Source organism: Protopterus annectens, chromosome 8.part0 (assembly GCF_019279795.1).
Source record: "Protopterus annectens isolate FY-2018-M chromosome 8.part0, PAN1.0, whole genome shotgun sequence".
NCBI classification, from domain to species: Eukaryota; Metazoa; Chordata; order Ceratodontiformes; family Protopteridae; genus Protopterus; species Protopterus annectens.
Window position 1 is genome coordinate 1,475,589,103 of NC_056741.1, and position 21,701 is coordinate 1,475,610,803.

At 40.4% G+C, this 21,701-nt stretch overlaps 1 protein-coding gene across 1 annotated transcript in view; it reads left to right on the forward strand.

The window, feature by feature from the left end:
* NCAM1 (neural cell adhesion molecule 1) overlaps positions 1-21,701 on the forward strand; it is a 1,088,618-nt gene that overhangs the window by 571,697 nt on the left and 495,220 nt on the right. The gene's annotated exons all lie outside the window — the stretch shown is intronic.

Genomic DNA, 21,701 nt, shown 5'->3' on the forward strand with positions numbered 1-21,701 from the left:
TGCATCCTGCACTCCATCATCCTAGTATCACATTATGTTAACTTTAACATACTTCTGTCAGTATATTTGTTGGTACAGTAACTTTAAACTTGCCATTTCCTTGTACATCACTGCTCTTTACTTAATTCAGGCCTGCAGAGAATAATGATGGACTAACCTGCCTTAGAAGTGTTCCTGATTTGCTGGTTTTCATACATTTCTCCCACTGTCATAATTATAATTTTTTTGACAGCCCACATATATTAAGTGGAAAAGAAGGATATTTCATGGTTGGGTGAAGGTGATTCTGACATTTGAATTAGATGTGGGTACCAAGGTGTAGTCACCTTATACATTTTTACAGATGAATGCATTGTTGGAAAGCAGGAAGTTTTAGCGTATATATATTTTTATGTGGTAAATTTTTTTATGGTCACGGTATTACTACTTTGCTTGGTGTAAAAGTTATTATATCTCCTGACATAAGACTGCAATTGCCGTCATGCATAGCTGTAGCTATGTACTAAGGTACCTTGTGCCTTCCCCTGATTTAACAGTTTTCCACCCAACTTTAAGTTAAAGAACTCCAAAAAAAAAAAAAAAAGGTTCTCTCATACTTGAGGACCAAAACAGATCTTTCTCCTTTTAAAAGTGTAGCAAACTCCCTGATGCAGCTTATGTAATGCACATAGCACCACTAAAGTTCTTCAGCCCTTACCACAAAAGCAGTATCAGCATTCATTTCTGAATGCCAGTACTACTGTACTAACTGATTGACGTCTATTGACTACACCCCCAAACACCTTGTCTCATTAGAATTGCTGCCCCTTTCACCCCATTCCAGCTACACCTCTACCTTCAAGACTTTACCAATAATTTTACCTTTCTAAAGGAGTTAAGACATTGTACTTGAGAAACTGAGTGCAATAAAATGTCAACATCAACAAAATGTAAGCGTCTGTTTAGGCAGGTAGAATAGTTATATTTTTGTCTTGCAACAGCCTGTGTTTAGTAAACTGTAGTTCAAGGCAGCTGTTTGTGGTGTGGTGGATATCATTTTGAACAACAGTATTGTGCAAATCTGTGTTGCATAGTGTGATACCAAAGTGACAGTGTGATATATAGTGTCAGAACTTGGGTGCTACCCTTATCATTTTATACATGCCTTTAGTTCTTCCATGATAAGGAAACTGATTTTTTGAAAACAGTAGTAGTGGAGGTTTGGTGTTTCCCATGAGAATGGATATAAACATATCTAAAGCATATCCATGAGAATGGATATAAAACAGTGTGGCAAAAGAGCATAAACAGATATGTGTTTTCCTGAATATTGTGTTGCAGTGCACCTTCTGATCTATATTGCTTCCCTTCTGTTTCACCATCTGTGTGTCCTGTTTTGTTTATTTTTTTTTTCTTTGCTTAGTTTGCTTCCTTATTGAGTACACTATATTCTTCTACAAGTTGTAAGATAACTGTTGGAGTGAGAATAACTTTTGGAAACACAATTTCCTGAAAATGCATATTGTAAGGCCATGCTTAACAAAAACTGGTGGTGCTAGGGGCCAGGTACAGTCCTTGAACTTTGGGTGGTTTGACTGTAGGTACAATTAAATGTCCAAGGTATGTATTTGAAAATCTGAAAGTGGGGTGTAGGCATAACCCAAGAGGGCTGGAGATCATTGGAGGATGTGTGCAAAGTGCTTGCAGATTTGGGCAGTAGGCATCTGAAATGATGGACTTTTCTGTATGGATTTAAGGAGGTGTAATATAAGCATTTTGATAGGAGAGTGGTGTTTTGAATAAATGATGACCCAGATGTTTCAGCCAGCTGTAAACATCGCATTAGGATGTGTGCAAAGTTTAGAATGTCTGATAAATGTTAGCCAGGGAGTGCTCACAGAAAGTACTCATGTGATGGCCACTCCATCAGGAGCCAGATGCTACAACAGAGCAAAGAGCTGTAATATACTGGTAACTTTGCTTCCCCAGTGGAGGAGTGAAGTGAACTTGTATTGGAAAAAGGAAACATGGGATAGCTCACTTCTGCGTTTCCATAGTTCTCTCTAAGTACAGTATCTGTCAGGGACAAAAAAAACCACAGTATGCGAGAAAGTCGTGACACACATTTCTGTCTACCAGGCAGACAATTTATGACTGTGTTATTTGTTACAGTAGACATCGTGGGTTAAAAAATTCAGAATACATTCAACAGTACATAGTGCTCTTTGTATTCCATATCGGCTTATCTTAAATTGCCTTTGTTGGTGGTATGGAGTGAAAGTTTTGATGCTGCATTGTTGCCTGAATATGTGTATCTTTTAGAATCACCTGCAAAATTACAAATGTTGGTTAAAAAGCCCTTTATGATGTAAAGGTTAATTCTTCATCAATCTTCCAGCTGTTCACCAATTTCCTTGGATGTTAAATCTGTCCTGTGTTGTTTTAACTCTAATGCTTGAGGAACTAATGAAGTATTGTATTTTGTAAAACGTTTATCATTACGAATCCTCATGTTTCATTATAACTTTTATTAATATATTGACTGAAACAGCTTTGCCTAATGCTGCTTTTATTGTCTTTAACTCATATGCTTTTGCTGAACTCTTGTTAACATTTTTTGGCATTCTTTTGTTTCCAGCAGAAGAAACTACTGTCTGGTTTCCCCTAATGTTTCACATGTATTGATAAATTGCTTTTTCCTTTATTTTGGTTTATGTTTTTTTTTTTTTTTTTTTTTTTTTTAGTCTGTAAATTTGTCAGTTATTTTTCCTTGCTCATGTTTACATCAGTTTTTAATTTTTGTATTTTCCATGTGACTTCCTCCACTTTCCTTTCAACCAATCATGTTCGTGCGTATCATGTGACTTTTTCATGTGGCTTGCATGGTGCTGGTGATGTCGTCCACGCTGGTGAACAGAAGGTAAACATCTTTGTTCTGGTTGGTTGACTGCACTTGAAAGCAAAATTATATTTAAAATTACTTCCTTGATTTTTCATCTATTTTTGAAGAAAAACAATATAATTTTTTTCTTCAGACTCAGAGTTATCATTTGGAAGGCCCAAACCATAATCTGCATGCAGATATATTAAAAAAGCTATGTAATGAATAAATCTCCTTCCCTGACCGCATAAAAACACAAGCGTTCAGTCATGTCTCCTATTGATCTCTGTCCAGCTGCTGTATGTGGTGTATTAAGAATTCAAAAAAGTAGTTTAATTTAAGCCCCAAAAGACACCATGCAAGTACTTCTTAAAGAAATATTAGGAAGCTTTTGACAAGTCTATCATTTTTAAAGGAAGGCTGCACCCTATGTACATTCCCTCATTTCAGAGTATATTTTACCAGCTGTAAAGTTATCCTTGTGCTGCTGCGTTTAACTAAAGCATGATTTGGCTGTTTCTCCCCTCTGGTGGCATTCCTGTATTACCCAGCCTCTCCTTTGCAGGTTATGTTGCCCTTGCATGAAACCTAACAGTATTTCTGTTATCTCTTCCCTTTCTTTTGCATCATACAAGCAGATTTTAATATTCTAAACCATGAAAGCTCCGCATTGTACGGCATTTGCCATCCTTAGTTGTTAATAAGTCCTTTAAGATTTACCTTGAAAGCACTTCTTAGATTCCCATCTATCTTAAAAATATGTCTGTGGCAATATGTAGATGATAGTCACAGTTACCTTAAACAGTACTTGAACCATAAAGACAAGGAATGGCAAAAGTTGATAAAGACTTGCCTCTAGTATAAATAATGAAGGACTGGACTTGTTTGAATCCAGACTGCATAAAAAGCAGTGAAATATATGTATCTGCCAAAAAAAAAAAAAGAAGAAAGAATGTCAAAACAAAGTGTTATGGGAGAAAACTGCAAGCAGGAGAATCGTGCATAATCTGCTAGCAGGATCTAGTGAACCAGAATGTATTTCTAATTTCCTTGAGTTGTATCAGGAACTGATTGTACTTGACTTGGTCATGGCACTGTAGGTACTGGACAGCTATGTTTTTGAACTCATGTTTCAGATTCTTTCAACTGCCAGAAAATCGTTACCTTGCTGTTTTTGAATCATACTAAAACATTTATTGAACTGTAGACACCAATGCTTCCTCTCCTTGTACAGTAATTAGCAACATTTGCTGATTTGCTGCAAAGGCACATAAGTGAAGCATGGAATGTCTGCTGTAAAATTTTACATTTTACAAAAAAATTCATTAGTCTTTGGTTGATTTAATTTTTTTGTGGAACAAAATGCATTCTGCATTCTAAATTAAATTTTTTAAATTAAGAAAAGAACCCCCCCCCCACCCCACCCCACCCCACCCCCACAAACCTGCATCATTAACTCTTGAGTTATAGTGAGTGACAGGGCTTTCTGTTTTCACTCAGACTTTTTCATTAAACTGTAGTTGAAAATGAAGCAGACAAAAACAGAAGTTTAATCTAGCTGAATGCCACTGTGTTTAATGTCAGTCACCCGCAAAATTTGCAAATCAAGTTTTAAAATGTGCATTATATTAAACTGCATTCAAGACCATGTTTTCTGCAGCTGTGTACTATATTCCATTAAAATAATCTTAATCTTTAGTTTATATATATCCTTTTGTGTCCTGTTTAAATTGGAAAGACAATGGTATCTTGTTTCTTAGAACACCACCTATTTAAAAAAAAAGCATTTGTTTTTTACCTGCATATTAGGACTGCAGAGTTTGATCGGCCTTCATAAGTGACAGTAAATATTTTGTGTATGCTAGTATTTAAAGTTTGTGCCAGTTGTATTTGCCCAGTATCTTTGAATGGTCATTTATGATCCGCAATCCCACCATTTATCAGATTACATTAATGTATTAAGCAGTATTATGGCAAATCAAAACAAATCCTTTGTTGAACCACAAAAGCAGTTGGACAGTCTTCCATTGAAATTCAAGCAGTTAATTGATTCCCTTACATGCAATACCGATCAACTAAGAAGCATTACAATAAAATTTGGTTGCTTTTTATGGAGTTCCCATTTAATAAAGTTTGAATTAACACCTCATGTAACTCTCACGTGCACTTTTAACAAATAATAAGCACCTTTTTCACGGCACTTCCTTTACTAAACAATTACTAACATCAAACCTGTAAAACCACCAATGTTTACCTTACAGCATTGCACACGTATCTGTTTTTTTATTTATTACATTTCCATTTAAAGAGGGAAGAATTTGGGTGAGGTTCACCACAAACAGAAAAATAAAAGCACATAAAGAATCTTGAGCACTGCCGCATGTATGCAAGCAGTCCTTGTCACCCTTTGCCTCCCCTCTTTGCAACCAGTTGGGTGACTTTCTCAGCACCCCCAATATTGTTGCACAGTTTTATGCATGTTATATTTTCTGTTGTGCTATTTTTTCCTTTCTTACCTTGTGTATTTGCCAAATGTAAGCATTTAGCCTGTATGTACCCTTAAATTGTGACTTTAGTCATAATTTGTTCTCATTTACACAGTGATTCAGTTATTCTTGGTGGTTCTTGATAAATCACATATGCATTTACATATTCCTGCATGATTGTAATGGTAGTGTTTCATACGTTACATGACACCCAGTTTATGGTACTTTTCTGCATGTACATTCCCCTGCTTCTGTTAGTAAAAGTTACACAGTTTGACTGTGGTATTACCCATATATCACTTCATCATCCTGTAAATGTAGAGTCATAAAATATACCTGTATAGAAATTAAGGGTTTATACTAATATGTGGGTTTTAGTTTGCCCAGGAGGGTTAAATGTTCCATTTGTGTACCCATCTAAGAAAAAGCAAGACTCGAAAAATAATTCAATGTTCAATGTTTGTAGATGTCCATGTCCCAAGACATTAGTGAACACAGAAAACACAGTGTAAATGAGATTGTTGCAGGCTTGTTTTCACCCCAGTCTTTTGTATATATGTATACACACATACATACATACATAATTTCTAACAATGCTTGCTTTTCAGAACCTTCCTGAAAAAGCTAATGCATGCTGGGGCATGTAGTCAGAGATGTCTCACAGTTGTTATTGTTTTTATGTATGTTCATTATTTTCCTTTTTAGCCACCAGGATACAGTTCACACAACAGAAGGAGTGAAAATTATTGAATTACTGCACCATTTGCTATTCTGATTTTCTGTTCTGTCTAAAAGATTACTGTCTGTTTTGCTTTGCAGGTGTGCTGGTATGTTCTTTGAATTTCAAGCTGCGTTTGATATGTTTCATTTAATAATTGGGGTTTAGGTGACAAAGAAAAAAGTGAACTGTTTTAATGCTGTACTGAAGAAGGAGCTTGACTTAAGGTACTGTACTGGCTGACTCACTGCTGAATGTCTGACTTGGGTTGTAATTGAAGTACTTGCATTTAACTTGCTTGTCATTGTTTACTAGAGCTACTGTAATGCAGTTGTTGGAAGGCCTACATAATCTTCATATTGACTAGCAACTAGGATATAGACTTCTAACATTTCTTTTTTGCTTTCTGTCTCACATATTTCTTTTTTCACTGTGCTGGTGTTTCATTCATTCTTTTAATCAAAGGTCATTTTATTCCAGTGGAACACAGGTTTAAGATGTTGCACCTTGAAATTGTAGAATGTGTCTCCCATATGATAACTAATGCTGAGGTGTCAGCCAAGTTGCATTTCTTTTTTCTGCATTAGTCTGCTTAACCTGTCTTGTCAGCATTGTGCAACAGAAATAGTGGACCCACTGAACTGACCACCAGCATGAGGGATAATGAGGGAATCCATGAAAGCATTCAAGAGAGCTTGAGACACGTGGGAAAAGGGTGGGGGGTGGAAGGGATGCAGAAATTGAAATGCACTTAAGGAAAATATCCTCAAAAACCATTAACATTATCCCATGGTTATTTTTTCGCCCTTTAAAATCACCTAGAAGGAGTTTAGTGCCCAGAATCCCTTCACTATGGTTTCATTTTCATTTCTACTTATCTCCCTCAGATTATGAAGTTTTTTTTTTCTTTTCATATCAAATGTAGTTTCAGAAAGGAAAAATGACATTGGCTAGACATACAGTTTTCTGTAGTTTAGAGTGTTTGCTTTAGTTCACAGTTTATCTTACTTTGGTTTATAAAGTATAACAAAGGATACATTAAAGCTCCTGTGCAACCGCCTTCTAAATTTTGCAAATAAGAATTTCCCCCTAAAGGGAACATGGATAAGCACACCATTTTATTATCAGATGGTCAAATATGCAGTCTTAGTCAAAAACTGAAGTTTTAGTCAATGAGAAATGGTTTACTCTGCCTGCTGCCATTATGAATCTGTGCAGTGTAATGTCATAATTCGGTGTGTGTGTGTGGGGTTCATGGGTGTCATACTTGAATCGGCAACTATAACAATTGTCCATATTCCCCTCTACAGTATGTGACCACTTCCCGCTGCATGGTAAGCCATCAAAAAAGAAAATCCCTTCTTCCCTACTAACAAAAAATTGTCTTGATGTCATGTTTTGTTTCCATACCTCCCAACATCTTTGCTCAAGAGGGCTAGACAAAACCAAAAATAATAGGGAGATAAAGGGTCAAAATCAGGGCCAGATTTTCAATATTGCTGTCTTATAATCTTTGCTAGAATAACAAATTTTGCACTAGCTTGCTTTGTGTGAAAGATATGAAGTTTGAAACTCAAGTTTTTGCTGTTGTTTAGTGAATGTAACACACAAAGATTTGCCAGAAAAACACAGATTTTATGAGAAATGGACAGAAAATTGAAGGCAAAAATCTGGATGTTCTGCTAAATTCTGCTGCTAAATTCTGGACAGTTGATATATGGCTGTAGCTTGACCAGGAAAAGCATTGATATCATTTCTTCAATGTTTATATGTACATTGTGGCTGTTGATAGCTAAAGTGCCAGTATCAACTTCCCTTATTGTACCAGTTTGTGTTTATGAATGAAAAGCTTTTTAGAGTTTTTATTAATATCTCGGTACAACTGGACTTCCAGGAAGACTGTACACTGATCAACAGATCAGAAACTGTGAAAAAAGGACAACTGAAACTGTCAGTCCGTCAGAAATTTCAGTCATTGGCTAGTAATTACACTGGATGCCAGAAAATTAGAAATGTGTAGAGCTTTGAGAAAATCAACCAAAAAAGAAGCAAAAACTATGGCTGGGAAGAATTCTGCAGCTGCTCAGCAAAAAGCAGTTCAAGTTTCAGTTTGAAACAGAAGATGACTTCCAGTAATTTAGAGGAATAAATAAGCCAGCTGTACTCAGAAATGTTTAAAAAAATGAAACATTTAATGAGTACATCAATTCAAATAAGCTGTCTTCAGGCAGAGGCAATTAGTCGTAAGAGTTTTGAGCACTCTTTCTTTTGAGACATGTAACGTTTAAAGGTACAGTGGCAAACAGTTAATTAAAGTAAATAAAGCTTGAAACTTTGAGAAGTGAATAAGAATTCATAGCCTCCTCAGTGGTCTTAATACTTTAATACATTTAATAGAACAGTGCACATTTTATTTATTTAAAGGCAGCCAGTGTACTTTTTTCTTAGGGCTAAAAGTTAATGTTTTCTTAAAGCATATAAGCTGTTTTTCACATCAGGGAGGGGAACAGAGATATCAAAAGAACAGGCAGCAATCAGTGTAAGTGGGAACACAGACTGTAACTTGCATTTTAGTATGGGTGTCCTTAATTTTATATTGGGTAGTGACTGTACGTGCAGCCATTAATTTGGGGCAACTGTTCCTACTTGGAGAAGTAAACTACATTTGTTGAAAATGTGCATAGTTTTGTGTGTTTGTTCTAAGTTAAAAGGGTATGGGACTTCTGTAAGTATATTTATTCTTTTGCTTCTGTGTTCTCATTGAAGCAAAAAGTCTTGAAAAATGTGACATAGTTTCAAATGGAGATGAGAAGAACTATTTAAAAGATCAGCCTTCTAAACGTTATTGTGTACATGTTATTCAAATGTTGGAAACACATTCAGAAGAACTGTCATGTACAACTAGGTATTCTATCCATCTTATTATGGAATGTAAATAGCCTCAGTGGTATAGAAAAAAATAAGAGAATATTGAATTACTTTGAGAAGTGTAGGACACAAAGGACATTGCCGCAGGAGACGCATTTGAGTAGAAATGAGCATGTAAATTTGACAAGCAAGATAATTCAGTATGGACATTCAGCAGAATATCATGAACAATGGAAAATTGGAGTAATAATACTGATTGTTAGAGGGGCTCCAGTAGTAATAGAAGAAGTAAAAAGACAATAATGGTAAATTTGCGATAGCAAGGGGCTATTGGCAAGGGAGGAGGATTACACTAGCATATGTTTATATTCCACCAAAAATTGCTATTTCGGAGCTTAAATATTTGGGGAGAAATAGTCAGCTTTCTGCAAGGAATATTATTTATTGGTGAGGAATGGAACGTGATTTGCAATAGTGAATATATATTGGGGAACTAGAAGGGAAAGGGTCCCTATTAGATGAACAAATGCTTAAAATGTCGAGTACGACATGCTGGACAGCTTTTAAGCGAACGTCCATCTAAGCAAAACCCCAGAATGTTGAAACAAGGAGTTTCGAAAAGCTGTAGTTGGCCAGCCATCTCAAAGCCAACGGCTGATGTCAGAATGTTCACCCTGTCTAGCCGTTCTTACAGTCCTCCACTGTGGTGCAATCTCAACGTTCACCCTGTGTAATGTTATCATAGTCCTCCACTGTGGTGCGATCTCAGAATTGGTATATTTAAGTAGGGGGGTTGTGGGTGGCGAAGCCCCCCCCCACACTTTATTTTGTTTGTTTTTATTTTTTGGGGGGGAGTTGTAATGGTGTACAGTACATTTTAGCTGTCAGCCATTGGCTTTGTGTAACCTCTGTATAGGTATAAAGAAAGTTTAGGGGGTGGGGTGGGTATCCCCTCCCCTCTTGTAACATTCCTGTGAGGTTTGCTGAAAGTTGCTTTGGCCATTTTAGTACACACCACCAGTACTCCACATGCCTTTCTGCTGCCTGTAATTCCTAATAATGTGATAGTCTGAGTACCCCATATGCCACAATCAGGTGTCACTGATGCTAGTAGTATTCACCTTGTCACATACCATGATGGCTGGCAGTTCTCCCACCTTGGCCCCATACTCCTGACATATCACAGTTTCAGTGCCCAAACACATTTTCATTATTTCTGTTATATTCCTCCCTTCTGTCTTTCCTAAGTCTCCTTCATGTCCTTCTTCCTTGTTTTTTTTTAATTTAATTCCTAATTAGACTTTGTCTGCAATGTTGCACACTTTTAGTCCCTTTGTTTTTTTTCTCCTCCCTCCACGTCTTTTTAAAAGTAGCGCTCTGTCCAGATACTCCTTGAAGCTTGCCTTTCAGCAGTACTACCCTTCTTTGAATTAAGTTGAGCCTTTCCTCAATGTAAGCTCCTTTTTATCCCATGCTCCACTTCAGTTGCCCACAGACCCCTATACTTTCAGCCTCACCCACTCCTGCAGACATACATTAAATCCTGTAATCCTTAGCTTTGTTAGTAGTGACTGTAAGCAGAGGTAGGGCCTTTGTGACAAATACTGTTCACCCAAAATCTTGTGATTTCTGAATTATTCCTTTTGCTGTGCAGGTTTTCTGCCTATGGCCACCAGGTTGTTGGTCCCAGTATGTTTTATTTGAGGTCACCACTGACATAATTTTCAGTGTAGTCAAGTCTGCTTTTTTTGTTATCCACAAAGTTCTTATCCTCTTAACGATAGAGTCACTGACTACCAGCACCTTGCCTACAACCCTGATGTTTAGTTGTCAGTTTTTCTTAACTCCATGTCCTCAAGTGATGAGTGTCCTATTTTTACCTTCTTCTGCATGCATATTTGCTTTGTCCTGGCTAGTTACTAACACTGTTCCTTGCCTCTTCTCTTGGCTTTGTCTGGTCAACTTCTCTCTTTCACTACCTTCTCCCCATTTTCTGTAAGGGTTCCTGTATTCCATTCAGATCATGTTCTTGAAACACCCTGCTTGCTGCCAACTTTACCCACCTTCTCTGTATTAACTTTCCTTTTTTTTTTGGCAGCATTTCCTAATGCATCTTTCTTCTGTTTGCCTTCTTTGAGCTGTGCCTTCATTTCACTTAGATCTCTGTTGTTCCCAAGCATCTTCTTATCAACTTTATAACTCCTGTTTGTGTCTTTCCCATTCACTCCCCCTTCCCAGTCTTCTTTAGACTATTCTGTTTCCTCATTTATAAAGATCTTAACTTTGGTATCACTCCAATCCTAGATATCCCTGCTCATGTACTACCACCAGGGCTGGTCCCAAAGTGATAGTGGTACCTTTTGCCCTCAGCCCTGTTGTCTACAACTGCTTCATCCCTACCTGTCCTGTCCTTTTCCCTTTGAAGGCAGAAAGTGCAGTTGTGAATACTCCAGTACTCGTGCCTTGGGTGAAGTGATTGATAACCTCTGCCCAGGATGCCAGTTTCCACGTGCTTGTAGAGGATATACAGCCTTCACAGCTAGGTTCTCCACCAGAATATTCAAACTATTCTGACAGAGAAACCCCCCAGAAGGCTCAGTGCCTTTGAAGTTTTCAGCCTATCCTCCTTGTAGGCAGAATTAATAGCCTCTTGCTTTTGTGAGGATGAAAGCCTAAGAGGCAGGTGTCGCCTGCCATCAGCCTCTGCTGCTTTCAACTTTTCCTGGTTAGCCAAAGAATGTGTAGCTGCCTGGAGTAGATTCAGACCACATGTAGACTAGCCTTCAACCTTAGGGGCAGCTCCTTCTTTGAATAGGAAAAGAGACTCTTCCCTCTCCTGATTTATCATATTAAGAGTTTATTTATTTGTCCCAACTCTCATGTCCGGTACAGATACAGTGTGGGCAATGATTAGACCTGATGATTAGGTTCTCCTTCAGAGGACATGTGTCATGAGGAGACAGTGAAATTAATAGGGGGGGGGGGAGAGGTTTGTGATTTCCAGAAAAGGTATTTGAACATCTTGGAGCTCAAGGAATGAAGATCCCTGTGTTCCAGGTGTTCACAGAAACTGGCCCCAAGATAGCTGACAAATTCTTTATTGTTGAAGAATCCTGTGAATACACGTATAGATGTCCCTTGCTGGACCTGGCAGTGATAATCATGGATACTTCCAGGGGTAGACAACTCCAGGGCCTTACATCAAGCAAATTAAGTTCCTGGTAGAATAGATAAAAAGGTGCATGTGTCAGCTACCCTTGTTCTTAGAGCAGTCAACAACCAGCCCCATATCGTTTTGTGTCAGAGACATTCTTAAGCAGATTGAGGATTTCGTCTCTGAAGCATAAAACAAAGCCTCAAAACAGAGAACTGCAAGGTTTGCTCAAACAGACTCAAAGGTTGGTAGTCAAAAGTGGGTACACCATCATCTATATCTGTGGTAGGAATGCAGTAACAAACATAGATTAAGATTTAGCCTTTGGTAGAAGATGCAGAGGGGTAGTTGCTCGGTGTACACTTCTAAGCAATATGTTTATTGATCTGTGAGGATCTTAAGAAGCCTAGCCTTACAATTCCTGTGGTAGTTGTTAGCTATTGTCTTTCACTACGAGTAACCCAGAGGCAGGCAAAACAAAGATACGTTGGGAGATTCACTTGTGGCCCTATCCACGAGGGACATGGGTGTTAAACCAGGGTTCAGTTTGTGGTTTCCTATCCATTCATCCAAGTTACATTTGAATAAAGTAAGAGAAGTACTTAACTTTATGTGGAGTAGAAGATGGTTCAGTAGAAGAGGTATTCTTTGTGATTTATACCTCTCTCCAACATGTTTTATTTATGTTACAAAAAAGATTGAGATCTCTTGATATCAGTGGCCCAGCTATAGGAAGCAGTTTGAAATAATGACTAGTGTGTGTATCTGTTGTAGGATTTCGGATAGTAAACGTTAACATTGCAAGAACAAAGGTTCTCTTTTGGTTCCATACTGCTTGTAATATCCCTTGCAGGCCTTTCAGTATAGTTTAATCAGTTTCTTATAGTAAAGCTGTGAGTGATGAGCTTTTGTTAACTTCTGCGGTCCCTGTTCATTTATGAAACATTTCTGAGCAATAAAAATCACTGGAAAAGTATGGTGTAATATAGTAGAAAATATAGCGAAGAAGGGTTAACAAGTGACACATAACAATAACAACGGAATGTAAGGAATAAAATAACATCTGATGTTGTAAATCTCTATTCATTCTTTACTGTTAAGACTTTGGTTCTGTCCTCGGAACCGACATGGCTGTTACCAAGCTCGCACCAACCAAAAACTCTCAGCTAAGACCTACTCACAATGCCCCTCTCATAGTCTCTCCAGATCTCGTTTTCCACGTTCCTTGTCAGACATGCCAAGCCTTCTCTCAGCTAAGTGTTAGCTTTTTGTGTTTTTTTTCTTGATTCTAGTGTGTTGTAAGGCATTTTTTTCGTCGTCCTTTTCTATCTCTACTTTATTTTTTCCTGACTAAGCCCTGCCCACTACCTTTGGTAGTTCTTCATACGATCATTGGTACTACTCCCTCTCTCCCTGCCTTTGTAGGCCCTCTCTTACCACTGGTATTTCTTAGTACCATTGTTGGTACTCTTTCCTCTTATCTAAAAAAAAAAAGTGCTTTCTCTTGTCTTGTTGTTAGTTACTTAGTTTTGTTGTGTGATTAGTATGGTATGGTCTCTATTATGGCAGGTAAGGCCAAGCTTGGTTTCAAACAATGTGATGTGTCGGTGTAAGTCGGTCACGCCCAGTGTGTTTACTGTTTGGGCATTGACCACCTTAATGTTTCTTGCGACATTTGTTCTAGCTTCAGCAACCATACGTGAGGGTTATGGACCAGCTTCTGGCAGCTAGAGGATTAACCACCCAGACCAGGGCTTCCCTCCCCCTTAGAGCAGAAGCTTTCACTGCGTATTCTCCTGTCTATCCTCCTCCGACCTTCACCTGGGTTTCGGAGACTTCAGTACCGATGGCCATCCCAGTACATACTGTCTTGGTGCCGACAGAGGAGGCTTCCCTGTTGGCACCGATTACTCTTGGCACCATGGTTCCCTTGGAACTGGGGCACTCTCGGAGCAGTGATTGGCCTGTCGGCACCATGGTACCTGTCTACAGCCACGACTCTCCCGGCAGCTGCCGATCCTCTCGGAGCTGCTCACCTGGAGGCAGGCTTCTCGGGGCGGGGTGTGTCCCCGGTTCCGAAGGTGTCCTTCACCATTCCGGGCTCCCATCCCTCCTCAGGTGGGCCTGCTTTCCAGGTGATGGAGAGGGCCCTTGCTTCAACAGGCTCGCAGTTGACACCACTGGCACTGGAACCAGAACCACCCTCTAGCTTGCAGCTGTCTTACCCTCCTACTCTGGAACCTCGAGCATGGGAGCCGCAAGGCTTGCCCTCCAAGGGAACCCCCTCCCCAGAGTCCTCTTCAGAAGATCCCACTGGGGAGCCACCCCGGAAGAAACATTCCCCTGAGGTATCCATCACTGAAGACACCGATTGCGATGAGAGAGAAGAGTCCCCGTGGTCTCCCATGGAAGACGTCTCATTTAGAGACATTGTCAAGATCCTCAAGCAGAGGGGAGACTGGAAACCTTCCAACCCTTCTTTGGAGGAATCTGTGTTCTTACAGGCTTTTCGTGCTCGGCCATCTACTTTCTGGGTGACCCCACCTGCAGATGAGCTCATTCGACTTATTGTGCAGCGTGCCTGAAAGGCCCCAGACAACATAGAACCCATCCCCTGGAGACCAGATAAAATTTTGTCCACCCCAGAAGACCAGCCCAATTGGTCCAAACAACTGGTAGTCGATTCCATGGTCATGGCAGCGGCCAACAAGAAGGAACTGGCGGAAGATAGTTCCACTCTTCATCCCCCGAACAGGAAGTCTCGGGCTATGGACAGACTGAAGAAGCGGCCCTACGCTTCAGCGACCTTTGCCATCTGGTCACTGAATTACCTGGCACCCTTTACTTGCCTCCAAAGAGACCTAATTTCTGAAATGTCAGCCTCTTTGGCGGAGGTACTGCCTGAGGAGGTGCGTGATACTGTTGCCTCTCAGCTAGCTACCTTGGAATCTTTCTCAAACTCCTCGATGCGCTTGATTTCTCACACTACTGAGGGGGCAGCTCGAGCAGCTGCATTGGGCATTGTTATGAGATAACATGCTTGGATGCGTTTGTATGACTTCGCGGACCCCTTTAAATCTTCCTTTGTCAACGCGCCTGTTGATGAGTCTTCCCTTTTTCGTCCCAAAATAAGAGACACACTTTCATGTAGTGAGAAGGACGAAAAGACCTTGTCTGCTGTGGGCATAAGTTTTTCCACCCCCTAGAGGTCCTACTCCAGGAATCAGAGGAGAGGAAAATTGTGGTTCAAGAAGTCCCAAGGATCTTTTCGTGACACTCTTGATGAGCAATCCCCTCGGGGGTCCTTGCAACCAGGGTGCTAGAGAGTCCTTCTCTGGCAGACCCTTCCAGCGCTAGTGAACAGCGGCCCGATTGCTTTCCTCTGGAAGCAGTCGGGGGTTGATTTTCCCTGCACCTAAAGGCCTGGCAACTCAAAACAATGGATGCGTGGGTGCAGAGGATAATATCCAGAGGCTGTCATATCCCTTTCGACTTCGCCCCCAGACCTGTGAAATGAATTCCCAACATCCCACCCGGTCAGAGGGAAGTTGCAACCTTAGAAATCGAAAAATTGCTAAGAAAAAGAGTCATCCAGCTGGTCCCGCCAGACTAAAGAGGATCCAGCTTTTACTCAAGGTTATTTTTAATGCCAAAATCTCAGTTTACTAAACAAATTCATCAAACCTCAAATATTCTGGATGGTCACGGTACAGTCCATTCTCCCCTTTCTGGGGAAGGACAGCTGGATGTGCTCTATAGACCTCCAGGACGTGTATTACCACATAAAGATGGACAAACACTCCTGGAGTTTTCTCCGCTTCCAGCTGGGAGCCAGTCATTACCAGTTCAGGGTACTGCCCGTGGTCTCTTGACAGCCCCCAGAGTGTTCACCAAATGCATGGCAGTCGTAGTAGCTCATCTCCAACTACAAGGATTCCAGGTGTTTCCATATCTAGACGATTGGCTCCTTACTACCACATCCAAGAATCTTCTCATTCTCAGTCTCTCTTACAATCAAGGCCTTGCTCTTCGCCTAGGCATCACAATCAACATGGACAAATCGCACATGTCTCCATCAAGAATACACTGGATTTCATTGGAGCGATCTTTGACACAACGTCCTGTCATGCTTCCCTCACAGGCTTTCAAAAATAAGAAACCAGATTCAAGTCCTCCTCCCGCAGACATTTGTACCAGCACGCCTTCTACTACAACTGTTGGGGTCTATGGCAGCAACCATTTCCTTGGTACCACTGGCGAGGTTGCACATGAAACTATTGCACTGGCTGCTGTCATCACAATGTCAATCTTAACTTACCCACTCAACCACATGATACTCCTTACAAATCTTTGCAAGAAACAAATGCTTTGGTGGATGAAGCCAGAATCAGATCTTTGGTGTCGACCGTTCTGTCTCCCCCAGCCCAGGGCCATGGAGACCTCGAACGCTTCCCTGTTAGGGTGGGGTGGAGGGCATTTCCAGGGAAAGACAGTCCAAGGCACCTGGTCCCCCATGGAGGCCAATTTGCACATAAATGTCCCAGAATTGAGGGCAGTTCTCTTAGTGTTGCACACGTTCCACACATCCCTTCCTTCCGGGACCATTGCAATTCAATCTGACAACATGTCAGTTGTCTGGTATATCAACAAACAAGGCAGAACCAGGTCTTACCCCTGTGTCGGGAAGCCATGAGTATTTGGAGTTGGGCGATAGCTTCCAACCGCTTTCTCATAGCAACGCACATTCCCGGGAGTTCCAATCTTATTGCGGACAATCTGAGCAGGAACCTTCTGATGCCTCATGAGTGGTCCCTCAATCCTAGAATAGAGGATCAGATCTTCTGCCGTTGGGGCAGGCCGTGCTGCGACCTGTTTGCTTCTCCCCTAAACAACAAATGCAGAAGCTATTTTGCCCTGATTCCCCCCTCAGGGTGAGTCACCGAGGGATGCTCTGATGCACGATTGGCCCCCGTTTTTGCTGTATGCCTTTCCCCCGTTTCCCCTCATCCCAGAATTCCTCCAGAAAGCTCTAAGGTTGAGAAGCAAAGTGATCCTCATTGCCCCTTATTGGCACTGTCAAGTCTGGTTCCCTCTCCAATGACCTCACCTGATTCACAGCCCATGCATCCTGGATCAATCCCAAGGTCTGCTGTCTCATCCTCGGGGACTAATTCACCCCAGTCTCCACAGCCTCAAGCTTACAGCTTGGTTTCTCCACTTCTGATGATTGCCAAGCTACCTGATATTTCATCCCCTGTTCGTGAGATTCTTCTGGCTACGCACAAACCTTCCACCAGAAAAATTTACTCTAGTAAGTAGACTTGGTTCTCTAGATGGGCCCAAGAACATAACATAAATCCCTTTTCTATGCCTGTTCAGAAGATCCTACAATACCTGACTACCCTTTTGCACGCAGAAGCTTTAGCATCGACAATTAAAGTGCCTTTAGCAGCTATTGCAAATTTTCACAATGGAACTGACAATTTATCTGTTATGTCACACTAACTGTGCAAGACTTTCATGAAAGGAGTATTACATATTAAACCCCCGGTCAAGCCTCCTATAGAGCCATGGGACTTGACTTTGGTGTTTCAGTCATTAACAAGTTCTCCCTTTGAGCGTTCTAATTCTTGTGATATAAAATTTTTGTCTTGGAAATCTCTGCTTCTAGTAGCCCTTACCTCAGCGAGAAGAGTATCTGAGTTGCAGGCCTTGAGTGTCAAGAGACCTTACTTGATTTTTCATAGGGAAAGAGTGTCCCTACGTACTGACCCCTCCTTTTTGCCCAAAGTCATTTCTGTTTTTTCCATTAATCAGTCAGTTGACCTGACGGTTTTCTTTTCTCACCATTCAGGTAGAGGGTAATACCTTCTGCATACCCTCGATGTTCATAGGCAACTTCGTTTCTACTTGGACAAAACTAAATCTTTCAGGAAAACGGATCAATTGTTTGTGGCCTTTGCAGGACCCAGATTGGGTAAGCCTGTTTCCAAAATGACTTTATCCTCTTGGTTCAGAAACGCCATTACTTTCATCTGCCATCAAAACAAAGTGTCCTTACCTTCCAGAATAAAGGCTCACTCTACTAGATTGATGGCTACTTCAGTGGCCTTTCATTCCAGAGCCTCTATGGATGATATCTGCACAGCAGCCACTTGGGCAAGACTTTATACCTTTATCACTCATTACAAATTGGATCTGGTCTTCAGGAGATGAGCATCTTTTGGTTCTGTAGTGCTCAGGAATGTCCTTCCTTAGGGCCACCCAGGACAAGTAGCTGCGGACTCAGTCCTAACAGTAAGGAATGAATAAAGATTTACAACATCAGGTAAAGAAGTTATGTCTTACCATAATGTTCCATCAGTTTTGTAGATAGTTATTCATTCATTACTTCCCACCCTCCTTCCCCCTGCCTGGACTCCTGGTGGTCTTTAGGATTTCCTTTTAGTTAAGGTATCTACTCAGACAGAGCCTCCTACTATCACTATTATTACTTCTATACCATAATGCCAGGCAAACCTGATCTGAAGAGACTGTGAGAGGGGCGTTGTGGGTAGGTCTTAAGCTGAGAGTTTTTGACTGGCCCGAGCTTGGTAACGGCCGTGTCGGTTCCGAGGACAGAACCGAAGTCCTAACAGTAAGGAATGAATAAAGATCTACAACACAGATGGAACGTTATGGTAAGACAACTTCTTTTTTCCTTTGTCTGATTAGAAGCACTGTTGTGTCTGGTATTCAGCTGTTGTGTAAGGTAAAACATCTAATTTTTTTAACCTTACCTTAAGGGGAGTGATGTTTTAGTATATTAATATATAATACTAAAGCAGTGACAGTACTGATGGGCTAGGATTGATCACTTTCCTAACTACTGTATGAGATATAATTGTGGCAGGCAGGAATGCTCAAGTAGAATGTCTTGTAACTTGTACTTAGCAAAATTTCACACTTTTTTTCTTAGAGTCAGCGTTGTTATTTTCCCTGTCTATGTTCATTTCCCTTGAACTAAGTGTGAAATCATTGTGTTGGCTTCAGTAGAGCATCCTCTTCCTTGACTCTGGAAAACAGAAGGTGGGTGTCAAAAAAAAAAGGAAAAGAAAGAAAAAAAGAAAAAGGGCTGTATTGCTAGAGGATGAATCTTTTGAGCCTTAACGTGCCGTGTAAAACACCGGAGTGTTATGCTAGCTAGTGAGTTACAGAATATATATGCCATACAAATACCCTGTCCACTGACACAGTGAAAGGAGGGTGGCCCTGTGTTCTGAGGATTCTGCCATTTTTGTTTTAAAAAGTTAGGAGGATGCTGGTAGTGTCATTAGCTGAAGACAGAGCAGTGTAGCAGCTAGCTAGACTGCTACTCTGAGATGTAGATTTGGGCTGAGGTGCTGTCTGTGCAACTCCCATTGGGGAAGTAAGACCCAAAAAATGTTTGGTAGTAAAAGGAGCAGTGGATTGCTGATGATGCAGGTTTTTTGAATGCTGGGCATAGTAGCTTATCTGCCGTACTCCTGATGCTGCTGTACATCTTACTGCTCATAATCTGCCCTCCTCCTGCTAGTGTCCCATAATCCTCAGTTCTCAAACATTATAGGCTGCCCTGTCTTGCCAGTCTCTCATAATCCTCAGTTCTCAGCTTTTAAAAGATAACCTAATAGCTCCAGTTTCTAAGGAATGAGGGCTTCTGTCTAGGAAGGGGGGTTACCACTTGTATATTTTTAAAAGGAAGCAGTAAAGGCAAGGGAATTAGCAACAGGTTTTAGAACATTTAGAATTTGGGGGCATAATATTAAAAAGAGTGATATAAGTGTCTTAGAAGATGGTAAAGTTATTATAAATGGCCACAACTGCCTAACATATGCCATGTTTTGTGGTATGCAGTAAATGTCAATTTAGCATCAAAAGTTCAATTACGTAGTCTTTGAAATAAATTTAGATTGATAGCTGGATTACTTTTGAAGCCTTTAAATAATTTGTTTTTATTTGTTTTGATATACTTCTCAAAGTGTTCATGGGTTCATAGGTTCATAGGTAGGTACTAGGCTATCGGCCCTGGGGCCTATACAAGCCCAGCCAAAAAGGTACCCTGGCTTTTGCCACCCAAGAAAATTATTTTCCTGTGCCACTGTCGAGCAGAGCCACAGAGGTGATCCCTGGGGTGAATTTCCTATTTCCCATCCAATCATCAAGATTTTTTCTTGAAGAGTGCTAATGAGGAGCTTTGTTTGATATAGATAGGTAGTTTATTCCAGAGTATGAGAAGTCTCTAGGACAGGAATCTATCCCTCCGGCATGTTCTGTTTATTGTGGTGACAAGGTTTAGGTCCCTAGAGCGTGTAGCTCGGAGGGATTGGGATTTCTTTCAGTGGGTAAAGCTCATGTGATACATGAAATGGTCAGGGCTAATCATGTTAATTTATTGGAATCAAGATACACTAGTTTGGAAATGTCTTTTCCCAGTGATAACCGAACAACCTTAACTAATGCAAGCATTAAAATTAGCATTCAAAAATGCCATATGTGGCATGTAGGCATAGCATAAGATAGAAAGTGGTTACTGGTATGTTGTACCTCTTTATGAAAATGTTTTAATTGGAATCCTAAACTTAAAGTAGTGTAAAGCAAAAAATTCCTTTTGGGTCTGTCACATACACCTGGATCAGAATACTGTTGTCATTAAAGCACACAGTAATTACATTACCAAGTATTTTTTTTTTTTGTTCGTTTGTTTTTGTTTTTTTGTTTTTTACAAAATAAAAATAGCTAGGTATTAGTATGGGAAGGGAGAAGTAGGCAAGAATAAGGGGAGGCAGACAGCTGGCATGACTAAAAATGAGTACAGATTGTTAATGAGCCACATGTTAAGAACAAACTGTGCTCTTAACTTTCAGTAGTACTTGAAGAACACTCAGCAGGGCAGTTCATCTATTTATTTATTTATTTATTTTTTTTTTGGAGTTAGTGTGCCTATGTCGAGTAGGTTTTATGGAGGAATTTGGGCAATTGCAAAATATTTTATCTCGTTTCCATCCATGGAACACTTATTATGGCATGAATATGGCACCGGGAGCTGAACTGTTAAATAGCTGGAAGTCATCGGTCCAGCAGATTGACAGCAGCGTCATGACAGTACACAGTGAAGGTCTTACTGGTTCACAGTAATACAGTTCTGTGTCACAGCTGAGGCACAACACAGGAGTCCTGTGAGTGTGGTGTAACTTGACTGCATTCACTTAACCTTCGGCAACATGCCACTCAAGCAGGCGGGGGAAAGATTTTTGAATATGGGCTGTGATCCAGGTTAGTAAAGTGGGTTGAGAAATTGGTAGCAGATTGAAAACAGATGGCAATAACTGGGAAGACTTATAGTGAGAAGCAGGTTAATGTCTGGGTGCTACAAATTTGGGATTAGTTCTGTTTATAGTACGTGTGCTCCATGTAACTAGCAACATGCACAGGGGTTAGGAGGACTGGTCTTTTGTGAGGCATTACAAAGCACTATTTGCAGGTATTTTATTGTTAGAATTATTATTTTCATTGTTGTTGTTGTTATTATCTTCCACTGTGTGCAAGCCATCAGGCAACTGTCAGTTTTTTTTCTGGGTTAGGACCCTTATCATT